This window comes from Lissotriton vulgaris, chromosome 4_1 (genome assembly GCF_964263255.1).
Source record: "Lissotriton vulgaris chromosome 4_1, aLisVul1.2, whole genome shotgun sequence".
NCBI lineage: Eukaryota > Metazoa > Chordata > Amphibia > Caudata > Salamandridae > Lissotriton > Lissotriton vulgaris.
In genome coordinates, this window is record NC_141691.1 from 415,944,813 (window position 1) to 415,960,392 (window position 15,580).

A 15,580-nucleotide genomic window follows, 5' to 3' on the forward strand; every position below is an offset into this window, starting at 1 on the left:
CACCACTCCCTTCTGGCCTTGAACAGGCACACTTTACTGAGACAAACGGGACTCTAGCAGAACTCTACGTCTGGCTGCGGACCTCCCTGCTGCTTCAGGCCAACACTCAGGGGCCGTTTAGCGCCCCACTGGAATCTCGGTCTCCCGGCCTCAATCCCCGGTCTTGTACTTTCTTTCCCCACCAGGCTACTCCAAACTGGGGTCCCTTGCACCAGCGGGCCCCCTAGCTCCCACATTACCGCTGGTCAGGGGACCACAGACCTGTGGGTCCCACCCAGTGCCTCCACTTCTTGAGGATCCTTTTTCACTGAGGTAAGAGCAGCTGCCCTTTCCCTGGCCACACACATCCTGGCCCAGCGCTCCTCAGTCCCCTGAATAATTAGACCTTCCCGTCCATTATAAAGACATTAATGCTCATTCACCCTCTGTGATGGGTAAAGAGATCAAATACTTACAATATGCTGATGACACTATTTTACTAAGCCAGACAGTTATAGGTCTTAAAAGATTAATAGAATCTTTTAATCTATATGTTAAAGGAAATGGTCTAAAAATAAACACAAAAAAACTAAAATAATGACCATGGGAAAAGGTAATTTAGGAGTTAAAGAATGGAATATCAACGGTCTGGTTATTGAATGTGTAAAATCTTACAGAGACTTGGGGATTACATTTGATCATAATTTATCTTTTAGGAAACATTTTAATAACCTTGAAGCTAAAGGATCCTCTCTCACATTCGCCTTTAGAAAACTGAGAGATAAATTACTATGCCCAAACTATGATCATTTGTTAAAAGCCATGAAAGCGAAGTTAATTCCCTCTTTGGACTACGGTTCTATTATTTTTCGGGGCAAAGATGCGAAATAACTAGACAATATTGAAATAAGGGCATACAAATCGGTCTTTAGATTCCCAAAACACATTAGCCGTGCGAATTTTAGACTCGAATTTGGATTGAAGAAACAGTATCTAGTCAGAAAATCTACATTTTTAAAGTCCTTACTGTTATTATCCAGATCCGAGGAAGGTTCGTTGGCTAATCTGTGCTAGCTTGAGATCCAAAGAGGGGCCCATTTGAAAAGCTGGCAAACCTATTTAGATGAATGTTTAGATCCCCAACTAAAGGTGACAAATGCCATCATTGCAAATCTATGCTTGAGAATATCTCACATTTTATGTTTGTGTGCCCCTTGTATGTAAATCCTCGCCGTAGGTGGTTAAGACCTGCGTGTTTAAATTTGGGCACAGGCAGCGGTATGGAAGCGTTAAGAATTCTTGAAACAGACTGCACACCGTGTATTGCTATGGCGGTTGCAAAATTTTTGGGGTGGGCTTGGACTTTACGTGACCGCGACATTCAGCGTTCCGTTGATGCCTAATGAATTATTGCCATTGAATTTTGTATGAATACATTTTATCCAAACGCTAAATTGAATTGTTTTAATTGTTGTTTATGAATTGTTTTAAAATTGAATAAGACAGCTTAGTTTAATATGATTTTAATATAAGGATTTTTAATCAAAGTGTAGTATTTATTCATTGTAGGTAGTAATGTGATGCAATGCTTTTATGACATGCTGTCGAATAAAGCTTGAAAATTGAATTGAATGCTTAGATACCTTTGAATGCGCAAACTTAGTGGATGAAACAAGGAGTAAAATGGTCTCCAAAAAAATAATTATTCAATCAGCAGCCCTTTTGTCTTGTATAATGGACAAAGAGGAACTAAGGAAAAAAAACATCTTTGGTCAATTGCAAACTCTTTTATCAAACTGTATCCCCAACCTTATCTGCTATTTCATTTAAAACCTTTAATTAAGAATACATTTATGTTGTTAAGGTTTGGGAGATACCCAACCAAAGATAGAATCCCATAATGGGAAAAAAAGTAGCCATCTAATGTCTGTAGATTATGTGGTAAGAATGAAGAAACCTTACAGCACATAGCAACTTTGTGACCAAAACTGCCTGCAGAACGAAAGATGATTTTAAAGCCGATTTTTAAGGAAATGGGAGTAACAACATGCAGAAGTGCAATTATTGTATGTTTAAGAGGTATTACAGCTACTTTAATTCATCAGTTTGTTAAGTATATCCTTATAGCTGAAACAAAACTATGTAAGGAAGACATCCCTGTTATGAAAATTAACTAAAATGTTGATGACATAATAATTTGAAATGTCTTTAGGGACCGCTGGGCTATTTTAAAGCATGTTTAAGCATAATTCCTACAATTGTACCACCTCACTTTAACGTTTCCACCCTATAGTGGATTATATCTTCTTTATGGATAATATCTCCTAGCACTTGCCACTTTAATCCTCTGTGTTACTTGATTAATAGTAACAGTATTTGCTTTAGTACAAACAAGTCGAGGTATAACCTGCCCCTCTCGCACATGGCACTTTAATAATGTATTGTCCCGAATGCTGTTAGTACAAAGTACATCAAATTTGGTTGGTGGACAGTGTATTATGCTTATTTTTAATTTAAAATGGCTTTATCAGAAATCTTTGCTGCTTATTTTAAAGCATTTGATCTTGATCCAGATTACACATTGCACTTTATTCCTTTTGCTGCTCCAAATGAGACAATTATGTATATATGTGTCTGTGGAGCTCATCTCGGATTTAATAATGTGCTGGTTTTGTATTTTTTATTTTTCTCTTTTAATCAGATTGTAAATTGAATTTGTTTCCTGCTGTTTGTCATGATTTTAAATAATCAACAAATAATAAACTACTACTATTTAGACACTGCTTGCATATGAGTGCCTCTTAAGCCACATCTTGCCACTTACTTGATGGAGAGTCTTTAATGCTCACGGGCCCACTGGCCCTTTGCCTCTCATATGGTCCCCAGGCCCCTCCACCTGGGACCCAGGCCCAACCAACTTGCTCCTATTAATGGCTGGGCCCTCAGGCAGTGCCCCCTGCCCTTTAACAATCCCATGGGGAGGCCTTGCTGAGAGGACCCATGGCGCAGACCCCCCTATTAGCTCCACAACAAGACCACGCGTCCTTCAAAACCAAAGGCCCCACCCTCGCTGGTTTACACTCTCTACTCTGCCAAGGAGTGGAACTCTGGGAGGCTCTTCCACTGGCCCCCGTGTTTACTGCAGGCCGCAGCATTTGCAAACCTGCCATGGCCCACCCCCAATTTCCTGGCTGGTAGCGCTTCAGTCAAGCAAGCCACTATCACTGCTGCCACACTGCCCAAAGCAAAACGTGTTGGGCACCTCATGCCGACCCAAGCCTGGTCAAGTATGTCAGGCCTGAGCAAGTTGACCCTACTTGCAGCTCCCAGTGTCAGGTACGCTGCCCGGGCCACCTCATTGTCCGGCGACACCACAGTTGCTCTGCCGTAGCGTCAACTTGCTCAGGCCTGACACTCTCTGTCAAAGCAGTGACAAGGTAGGCCTATGCTAAACTCAATCTAACCCTGCTAACAACCTTTGTAAACTACCTCCCTCCCAGTGGTCCTTGACGTCAAGAAGTGACTGGATATGCATCTACTGACACCTACATAGCCCTACAATTAACCTGTCCCTTCCACCTAACTAACCTATCCCCGCCCTGTCCTGAGGAAAGCATGAAGCACCCAGGGAAAAACTGATCTGCAAACCTTTACTTCCCCTGTGGGCCTTCATTGCTCCATACAAATACAACATGCATAAGAGTTTTTTAATTGGTTATTAACTGTCAAAATGTTGGTCAATAAAGTTTGCCATTTTATTTAGGACTGTTGCAATTTCTGTGCCATAGAATTTAGCATTGCTGTGCTTATTCTGGTAAAGTACTGCCATTTGCTGTTGTCTGCTTTAGATCCAATCTTTCCACCTGGACTATCTTATAAAAAGCACATGCTTTGCTGCAGTTGTGAGGTATGATCTTGACTATTAACACTGACTTTAAATAATTATGACTTTTCATCTGACTTCAAATCTGCATGTAAACCTATATTTGGTCAACGTGGTTGGAAGATTGTGTTGTAAACTCCACCCCTTTGTCTCATGTGTGGCTCCCTGCATGATGTCTGCCGTGTATATATTACTGCATTAACTAGCACCAGCCGACTGTGTGTTTCAGTCATGAATGTATTGTCTCCTATATTTCTGCTAACCGTATGCAGAAAAGTGCCGGAAATGCTTACCAAGGGACTGGTATAAAATAAATGAATATCAAAATAGTAATTGATGAAATAGCCTATTTTCGTGCGTTGTTTCCAGAATTATGTGGCAACAGGCTGCTTTCAGACATGATTACAGGCACTAATACGTAGAGGGTCAAGAAACACTTGAGTGAAATAAACCCTCAAATAAGTGTTGAGCACTCTAGATATTTATTTGTTAGGGTGTTTATCATTATATTAAAATCTTACAATGGTATACAAGAAACGAGTTAGTCCTTATGGTTTATTTATGGAAACAGTGCTACAGACATCGATAAAGGAAACACATCATTAACAATTCATAGTTATCAATATTTGAATGTACACATTGAATGCTATTAGTAAGAGTTTATAGAATGTCTTCAATATGGAGATATTTTGTGATGTCAAGTGCCTTCTCACAGAAACCTTTTGACTAATTTAATGGTCTCAATCGCGAATAATATTTGCAAATATACCCAAACAAGGCAAACAATTATATACATTCATGCTAAGTAAATGTCACATCATCTGGGCAAGATCAATTTAAAAAATACATAGGTCATGCAATTCACTGCTCATCAATACTTCATAGGAAGAGAGGGGCACTTATAATCTCACTCTGCTAAAAGACCTCACTCAGCTACGTCACTTCTGAGCACTGTACGATTTTGCCTCTTGCTCGTGCACGATTTGCATAGCTTAAATCCATGGTTTCTGCAAGTTTACCGCTTTGTTTTAGAAGTACCTGCAGAGTGACCCTTTTGAAACATCATCATAGTTTTTTCTATTTGAACAAAGAGATGTTTTTGGATGGAAAACGTCATTTTTTTTTCTTGAGAGTAAACATCATTCAAACGTCTTCTGAGAATGCCTCATTTAACAGAGGCTGTTTATTGTTTACATTTTCTTATCTGCTCTTGTCTGCTTTTCATGATGAATTGTTCTTTTAGCAGCTTGTAATAAAACAGTGCAATGGATTAGAAGGGTAATGGAAAATAATACTAATGAATGAACTACTTTAGGGCATGTTAAGTAGCTACAGGTCACAAGTCCAAAAAAACAGAAGAGGGGAGACTAACCAAGTATAGCAATAGGTAAGTCACATCATGGCGCGCATGACATTACAAGAAGTAGCATCACTACCCACGGCCTCACAGGAAGTTACATCATAAGAAGGGAAAACAGACCTTAAGACATCGCACATATGTTTAGCAGATCTATCATGAGTACATTTGAGCAAATGTAGCAAATGAAAGCTGATGATTACTTAAGCCTATTACTTGAGTTTCCACTCTAAATAAATTATCAGCCTAAATGTGGATGAATTGTGCCTGACTAACTTCAGTAGATAAGCCAAGTGCTACCAGCTAGGCACACACTCTTGGGTAGATGCATCAACGTTTTCATTTGCGATTCCTTATATGCGAAAAATAAGGAATCGCAAATAAGGAATCGCAAATGGCAATGCATCATTAATTTCGCAATTTTATTGTGATTCGGTAAAAATCGCAATTTTTACCGAATTGCAATAAAATTGCCAGTTCCAAATTGCGATTTTGCAATTCCCTTTGATTCCTATGGGCCAAAAGGCCCATAGGAATCAATGGGAATTGCAAATTCGCAATTTGGAACTCGCAAAATGTTAATGCATTCCATGGGTGCAGGGGGGGGGTCCAAAGGAACCCCCCCTGCACCCCTGAAATGTATTTTAAAGTGCATGTTACACACACACATGTCCTAAGGACATGTGTGTCTGTAACATGACAGTGTTTTAAAATGCATGTTTGGGCATTTTGACACATTTTTGAAAATTACCACGAGGTTCAAACTCGTGGTAATTTGCACCCCCTAATTGCGAAATCGCAATTTTAAAAATAATCATGCATTGCTTTTAAGGAATCGCAAATTTGCGATTCCTTAAAAGCAATCGCATTTTTGGAATTCGCTAAAAATAGAGATTTTCCAAAAATGCTTGATGCATCCCAGACACCTATTTAGGAATCGCAAACGGCTGAATTTTGCGATTCGCACCGTTTGCACTTCCTAAATAGGTTGATGCATCTAGGCATCTGTTCCCAAAAAGTTGTCTCATACTCATTTAGCAGCAAATATCTCCCATATTCTCATTGCTGTTATAACTATATCTAAACCACCCTCGCATTCACCAGTCCAACTGAAGAACGGCTCAATCTGGAATCTGTACCACCAGAATACCCACACATAAATTCATATCAGCTCTACATCAAAATAAGTGTAAGCAGCTTAGTATTCAAGAACGAGAAGGAAAGGGTAATAAGGTTAACTCACAAGAAAGTGGCTCCTGAAATTCCAGTCCCAACTAGCACTTCAAAAAATATATTGGCCTTTGCGAAGAAATATTGCTAGTTTGCCGAGAAAAACTACAATATCGTGGAACTATAGGAACAGTGAGAGACATCCCAAAAAGGGCAGCAATCAGAATCTACATTAGAATATGCTCACTAATAAGTACTTTGCAAGTCCTAGAAATGTTACACTGCAGACATGGTACAATGGAGAATGTCTACTTGTATATAGTGGTACAAAAGGGGGTGGTGATGGACAGAGCATCTGAATCAATCAAACACTCACACCCAGTCAAAAGATCTGGGTTTAATCCATCACCATTCTTTAGCCCACTCTGCCACCCCAGTTCAGACACCCTCTTTTGTACTACTTGTATATAGTGGCACTGCCCTGTTGGCTTGCCATTCACTGTAACCTCATTTTGAAGGAGCCAGCCGAATACAAGCACACATGATTTTCATCTCATAAATAGCATAGCTCTTAAGAATGCTGTAACACCAAAGATGTATTGTGTTATAATGCAGTACATCACAAATTCTGCAGCATCACAGCAGTTGGTAGGGGTGAGAAGGGCAAAGAACAAGACCAGCCATACCAAGGCATGGTAACAGATTGGCAAACCTCAATATGGCCATATCCTGCAAATTTCAAGAGCTATAAAAATGCAGCTTGCCTTCCTTACAAGAGAAGACAGCTCTCCAACCTTTAGTGCTTGCAATTGGTAAATAAAGCACATAACGACAAATGTTTGGAAAACATTTTTTGTTGTGGTTTGATGGATTTCGATAATTCTGCACAAAACTGTAATATTTGGGTCATGGAGGCGAAGACATAATTATGCAAGAAAGTCTGTTAGACCTGTCACCGAGGGGTGGTTGTCACCAAAATGTTTTTCCTTTCTCTTCCATTTTTGCTGATTTCCTTTTTGCTTGCCTTAGGACTCTGTGGAGTTTACCACTGCTGAACAGGGCTAGTAGTGCACGTGCTCACTCCTTAAAACATGGAAGCATTGCCTTATCCCACTTAGGAATGACTAATTTACGTATAAGTCTTTAGTAAAGTCGTACTACATGTACCCAGGGCCTGGAATTGAAATGATACTAGTGGGCCTACAGCACTCATTATTGCACCCACTTATTTAGATTCATAATTCTCTGTGTTTTGTCTCTCATTTCAGAGGAACAGCAACATCTTTTTGTTGAAATGACTGTCCTTGGGCCTTTATGCTGGACCTGTCCAAAAGCCCTGTCCCTTCTTTGGTTACTACACACTTAATTAGCCCTTTAAACAGACCTCAGGCCTGCCATTGCCGCTTGTGTACATTGTTTTAAACTGTTGTTTAGACCTCGCAAAACAGACCTTTTGTAAGGCAGAACCTTCCTCTTTAATACATATAAAGCACCCCTACGATAGGCCCTAAAGAACCCACAGGGTAGGGTGTGATGTAGGAAAAAATTTGAACATGTAATTTTGACTTTTACATGTCCTGTAGGTGAAAAACTGATACATTTGTTTTTCACCTCCTGCAAAGCCTGCTTCTCCCATAGGATAACATTGGAGTTGCTTATTACATTTAATAAACTGTAACTTCCAAATGATAACAGATGACTAGTTCATGTTTTTTATCTTTTGAATTGTAAGGTAAAATTATCTCTTCCGGTAAAGTTGTAGTTTTAATGACACTTTTGAAAATGACACTTTTGGAAAGTTGTCATTTTCCTACCTTAGCCATTTCATGCCTGCAGCCTGTCACTGGGTCACATGACTGGGTGTCATTGACAGTTAGACTTTGTGTATTCCTCCTAGTCAGACACACACAATAGAGAGCTTAGGTGTGTCTGGGTGGACCCCCACCGGCAATGAGGGCTGTCTCAGTGCTATGGTTGTTGCAGAAACTTGATTGTGAGTAGTCCAGGATGTCATGCTGTTCGATGCATTGGGAGAGCTGGGTGTTGATAGCTTTCTAGACTATATTCACTGGGAAAGGCAGCAGCGAGAATGGACTGGAGTTGCTGAGGATTTCTGGGTCAGTGGATGCTTTCTTGAGGAGCACAGAGACTTCTGTGTGCTTCCAGGGATTACAGAAGTTTGCTGTGTTGATGGAAGTGTTGATGATTGTTTGGAGTTGTGTGCTTATCGAAGGTCAACCGAGGTTGAAGATATGACGGGGGAGCAGGTGAGTGGGGGCCCCTGAGTGGATAAATGCCATCAAGGCAATGGTTACATTTGTGGTGATGGGGGTTTTATTTGGAGAGTGGCGGTGTTCTTCTGGTGAGTACAGGTGATAGGTGATCGGACGAGGTTGCTTATCAAAGTTCTTTTATGTTGAAAGTTGCTACTTCTGCATTTCCTGCAGCACACACATTCTTGATGTAAGTGCTGAAACTGCCAAAAAGCAACCCAGTTCAGATACTGGTCGAAGTAAAGCTGTTGGTGTTGTGATTTAGGGGCAGGTGTGTCTTGGAATAGTAATTGCTTAATCAGTAATGGGTGCTGTAGTTGCAAAATCCTTCTGGATTTGGAGCCATCATCATTATCTCCAAAGTTTGGTGAATACAGGATTTTTGTCTTCTTGCTTTTAAATTTCCAGGCTTTCATTTTCAAGTTCAATTGGTAACTTGACAGTCTAGCTCTTCTATACTGAGCCATCTACTTCTGAAAAAGGAATTAAAGTTTCTACCATTGATCCAGTAATGTGGCACAGATGTAACATTTGGTAGGCACAATCTCAGCATAAGATTTGTATCCAGATGAAGGGTTATGCTGTTGTCCAAACCAGCTGCTTCTTCATTGCCATTGATATATGTTTCTTTCACCTCATACAAAGGAACCTACCGGAAATGCAAGAATGGGATGACTTGGCTCGTTGGACAATCCTCCTTGTGACTTCAGGCGTCCAGTTCTATAAAAGGCACTAGCATTTGGATCATGTACTATCTTAGCCCCCTTGTCAACTTCCATGGTCATGGTTTTTGCATTACATCTGCTCTTGTTTATAACACATAATAATTTATGTACCTATAATGATCAAACAGGCTTTGCTGCTGCATTGCCTGTTTGAGCAATATAGGTTAATAAATGTGAAGGCGTAGTTTTACATTTTGGGAGCACCAGTATTAAAACATTTATGGGGACTATATTTGCACTCTGAATGATCCTCAGTTGCTTGCGGGCTTTGAAGGAATGACTGACATGAGTGCAAATCCTGCTGCAGGTGGCCGGTATGTTGTGGGCTACCACCTTTTTTTATGCACATTAAGTTGACGAAATGAGCTAAACACAGCTCTTTTAGTACCCTCCATCTGCAATGACCTTGATAATATCCTTGTCAGCTGCAATTAATTCAGTGTTGTCTGTCCCTGGAGAATATAGCAACTGTTGCATGATGACGAAAGCCTTGATAAGCATCCACAATGGTGGTGCTAATAGCTAGCCAATGCTTAGTCCCCTTGAAGGAGACACCCTTGAAGGAGATGAAGTGTGCAGTGAAGCACATGTAGTTTCTAGCTTGACAACTTGTAGTGAGATTGATGGACTGAAAATTGCATCAGCAACCAGTTCCAAAACTTAATGGTAAAGCCAGGGCACAGCCACAATTGAAAAAGTAGTCTACCTTGGAACCTCCAGTTTTTGACAAAGGTCCTCCACAAATTCCAAAAAGCACACTCCTTCAACCTAGTAAAATCAGTAAATAAAGCACTAACATTTTGGCCAGTTTTCCATTGCATATATGACCGCTTGATGGTTTCAGTGGTAGGGACAAAATGAAAATGGCTGCTTGCTCCTGAAACCCCTTCCTCCCTTCTAATCAACAAACATGTACAGCAATACACAACTGTATTCCCAGAATGTGTTTAAACCCACCCTGGAGTCTATACACCTCCAGTAAACAGCAATAATAATGTAAAATATCAACCAAGATGAAGAAACAGTGCAACATGTAAATTGATGACAATTTTTAAAATACATTTTAAAAAGCCCCAAGGACAAATATTCTTAGGCAACAAATATACCAGCCACACACTTTAAAAGTTGCAGAAAATGCTTGTTATTTAACCTCCTCCCCTCACATATATGCACAGAAAATGGTTGATATTCGCCTGAGAAGAAGGTTGCTGAAAGCAAGGTCAAATATGTAGCCCTTAGGGCCTGGACTCTTGTAGTCACCCACCACCCAACCACCAACTGACACCTGCAGACAAAATATTAAACTAAATTGGACATTGATTCAAGGCTATTCACAAGTCCTTAAATTTTGAGTGTAGTAGAAGTAAGAACATGAAACAATCTATAAAAATGACATCAGTTTGTTGTTCAGAAATATTTTATAGAGCATTTTCCTAAACAAATGAACAAGGGAGAAAGGAACAATAAATGATACATAGGTTACAATTTGAAAAGCCAATGCCTGAAATATAAAGACCTGGATGTTTAGCTGGGACAGGATGAAAGAAGAAAGCCCAGGTTAAACATACAAAGTGAGGGCAGTAAAGCATATGGCCTACTTAAGCAATAACGAGAATTACAGAATAAGGCATGATGAATTAGTGAGAAGGACGTAAAGAAGAAAAAACAAGGAAGAGCTAGCAGCTGTTGCTTGAAATGAGTTGCATAGGTAGGCCGAACCTAGTGAGAGTGTAGAGTACTTAGATGGAGGAGTATTTTGGGATGTGTATTCTCTGCAACCCAGGAGGCAAGCACTAGGATTTAGAAGACATAGACATCCATTATTGCTCAGGCTGGCATTTGTGTATTCAGGATGATTACAGACCTGAGGAGATGAGGGTCACCTGGTATGCCTTCACGGGTGTTAGTGGTACCAAAGTAGTTGTCGAGGGATTTCAAAATAGAGGTGCTACACACTATCCAAGGAGATTTTTGTAGGAGGCATTGTCTGTGCCTATCAGGAAGGTGACCCAGTTTAGCCAGTAGAGGAAAGAGATAGCCCTGTGTTTTTCCATTTAGCTAATACTGTTTTACAGGCAGCGGTAAGGGGGATGCCAATCAAGAGGCTATCATTAAGGGATCTGATATGTGGGGCAAGGAATCCTTTGATTGAGGATGTGAACTGCAGGTCTTTTTGGACACCACATAAGTAGTGAATAAAGCTGAATAGAGTCCAAGAATAGAGAAACAGCTCTACAGTAAAAGAGGAGGTGGGAGAGATCCCCAGTTGGGTCATTACAGTTCCAGCAAGATGTATAATCCCTGAGGGACAGTTTGTGGTGATGGGCCGGTGTCCAGAATGACCTGTGTAATAGCCGTAATTTCTTCTGAGAAAGGGAAGGAGATATTTCATCTGAGACCACTGACTTCCATATTAGGTGCCAAGACTCTATTGTGACAGACTCTGTAGAGTTGCATTTTGTTTGAGGTCTTGAGCACAGGCTAGAGGACTTTGGTTTTAAGAGGTGGAAGAACTTGGAGGCATGGTGGCGGATTTATTAAAGGTTAGGACGGCTTTGATAAGGGAAGGTTTGTTAGTTGGGAGTTTTAGATAGACCGACTTTGAGTTTCAGTAATTCGTAAAAGTCTAATTTTTGCAAGTTAAAGTGACTTTGTAATTACCTAAAAGACATTGGAGACTGTGGGGGCCCCAGGTCCTTCAAGAAGAGAATACCCCTAGAGGCCCAGTAGGTTCAACAGGCTGGAGCGCCTTGGATTCTAAGTTTAGGATTGTTCGATAGGGGAGGCATATTCAATTTGCAGATTGGAGTCTCTAGTATTCTATCACTTTTCAAGAGGGCCCCTTTGGCAGTATTAAAAATATATTTACTCAAGGAGGGGGGTCTGAGATTGCTGGTTAGAAGGGAGATCTAAAAAAACAAATTACATCAGTGGCCTACAAAAACGGGATTTCAGACAGTAAAACATCACTGTACAATCACAAATCCATAAACAAGAACACAAGGGAAAGTAGGCAATAGAACCCCATGCCCATACTATCCTAAAATGTCCATTGCCCCATCACTCATAAAAAAAACACAAAATGAAAAAAAGCAAAACAAGAAGAAAATGGTGGTGCATGTTTTCCTTCAAACATCAAATATTTGTCAAAGTAATGCACTTGAACCCACCACCCCACCATCCTAAAATGTCCATTGCTCTTGCATTTTAATTATTCATTTATCTGCACATGGGCCTACCCTGCATCTCTGTACATCTACGACAGCAGCATGCACCTATTACCACACTTATACCAACAATGACTCAGGTTGTGTGTGGCACTTGGGCCACCACTAATCTTGGTTTGGACATGCGTGCCTGTGACACACAAAGGTGGCTTAGTAACAGGCATGACTGTGGCCAGGACTCACCCCCTTTTTGGTGCAGTTGAACAGAAAACTACCCATCAAGGTCCAGGTAAGCCACCGCTAGTATGGGGCCATCAGGGATGTCAGGGCCTGCGTGAGCCCCTTCAATGTTGGGAGTACTTTCCCAACTGTACTTCTGTGATATTCTGGGTCCCACGCCACAGGTCCACTCACCTGTTCTTACAGTAAACACTAGACAAGTTGAAGACCCTCAGGGTCTTCACCTTTCAGGTGATGACTTTCTACAAGGCCTTCTTCTGATGGGCATTGACCTGCATGGATGCAATAGATGTAGGAACATATAGTAACTGGAAGTTTGAGTAGAACTGTAGGGTTGATACACATCACATTGACATCTAGCACAAGCCTTCACCAAGAGTCAATATTTTGCATGTGTCCATGGCACAACTTGAGCATGGGTACACACTTTAGTGGTCATATGATGACTAACTTCAACCCTTGCCATGACCTACACTGTCTTAGGTAGCCCACTAACAGCATGCAGGCCAGGGCCATCCTACATGGAATGTGATGTGATGTACCATGACACACAGCACGCCATTTGGACCTTCTGAAGGGTAAACTACCTGTGCATGACTGGCGAGTCACTATGTGTGCCAGGCCCATTGCATTATTGCACGTGATCCATAGAGGCAAGTGCCATCATATTCATAATATCCTAACATTAAGAGCCCAAGGTAAGTGCTGACATGTGTGACACTGAGTGCTAACTCTCTGAGGTCTGTGTGAACATGTGGACTACTTATTTGAGGATCTTAGTAAGTCTACATACGTTTGTGTGATATGTACTGCCATAACAGGACACCTCTTTGGCCACATGAGGCACTGTAACAGGGATGACAATAAATATATCATTGTATGTTTTATGTGATTGGGAAGATTGTCGTCAAACAGATGATTAAAATTGCTAAATATCTTCAACAGTAACCCACTATCTATACTGTTCATGTCTCAGATGTGCAATAGGCCTTACAGTTGAAGCAACACCATTATAAAAGTGTTAATGTACCTGTTTTAGTAAATGGACAGTCATTGTTGACGGACACACATTGACACTGTTGTTCAATGGAGAGAGGTATCGGGTCAGGGGATCACCTCATTCCCCATACCTCATAGTATCCATGTAACAGCTATCAGGGCTACTAGGGGGACAGATCACTCTTTCTGGAACCATCCATGAATCAGCAGCTCACACATTGTAAATTATTTATTCCAAGCCATACTAAAAGGAATTTTGTTTTCCTTTGAATAGGCTGTCGCACTTCCTTCTTTTGTCCTGAAGAAGACCCTACTTGATGTATCCACAAATACATGTATATACATGGTCGAAACATCAACGTACAACCACCTCATGTCCTGGATCACTATAGCAATTATTTTAAAAAATAGGACTAGCTAAAGTGAAAGACCTGAGTAGGATGGAGAATTTATGTTATTTTCTTGTTTATTGTCTGAATTTGAAAGGTCAGCCATTTGCACTATATGTCACCAAAATTACCCATTGAATTGTCTGTGTATTTGTTATTGTGTTTTCTTTGTCAGACAGCCCCCATTGGTTTTATCGTTTTGTATAAAATTGTTTACGCAATAGTGAGAAAAATAGAGAAACAAAACAAATAATTTAATAAATATATTATTTTTAAAAAAAACTTAGAGGTGTGGTACATTTATAAAAGTCTAGTACAAAATCACTATTGATTTTTGAAAAAAAGAATCAGGTTCTGAACAAGTACCCTGTGGTACTTACCCAACAGAACCAAATCTAACAGTATGCAGACATGGCTCATGATGTGAAACCACACAGTACACATTAACATATACCATGATATTACTTCAGGAATCATTGTAGCTACTGTACTCAGGGCCACATTGTAGCCTAGGGGAATAGACAGAAATAAGTTGAAGAGAGTAAATAACTGTATTTGAAATAGTTACCTGTTCCTCTGGTAAGCCATAGAGCCACGAATACAGGGGAAGGACGTCATCAATTAAGGTCCCTAGCTTGTCTGAAGGGAGAGGGTGGGCCATCTCCCCTGTAGTGTATGACAATATTACTCTTAGAGGTTAAAAACAACAGCTATAATCAAGGTTTTGTTGATAAGCAGTAATGTCAGGAGGTAAGTAACCTATTTTCCAACCACGGCGTATGTTTACATCACATAAGCAGTCATCAGCGTGGGTGTACACAGCCATTGGCCTTCGACTGTCAGCATCCCCTACGTTACCCAATGGCTGGGATCACGATGTATGCGACTGCCCACAGTGCTGCGACATCTGCCGGCAGGCAAAACCAACATGTCCTATTAGCAAGGTCATGCAGCTGGCATGTTAGCGGTTAGGAAAACTGTACGTAGGCCAAATGTGTGCTGCACACTGTACACCGCAGTTGGCTGAATTTTCATATTACATGGTCTGCTACCCTAACTATAGTGGAAATTCACAATATTCTGAATTGATGATGTGCACAGGTCTATTACAGACATGTGAAAGGCACCTTGGGGATGATAGGTAGATGTTCAAGATTGACAATGATTATTCAAAAGGTGTGCTGCTTTAAGAAACATTGATGTTAAAACAAATGATTAATGACTTATTTTTCACATATGTTACTCTGTACAATGTGACCAAAATAAATGTTGTGTACCACCCATTTCCAGACCTACACACCATGGAAGAATGTCACATCTGCAAAACATTCCATTTAAATAAGCAAACAATTGTTGATCAATGTCATCAGTTAGAGCCTGCCCTCCTCCCTCACCTAA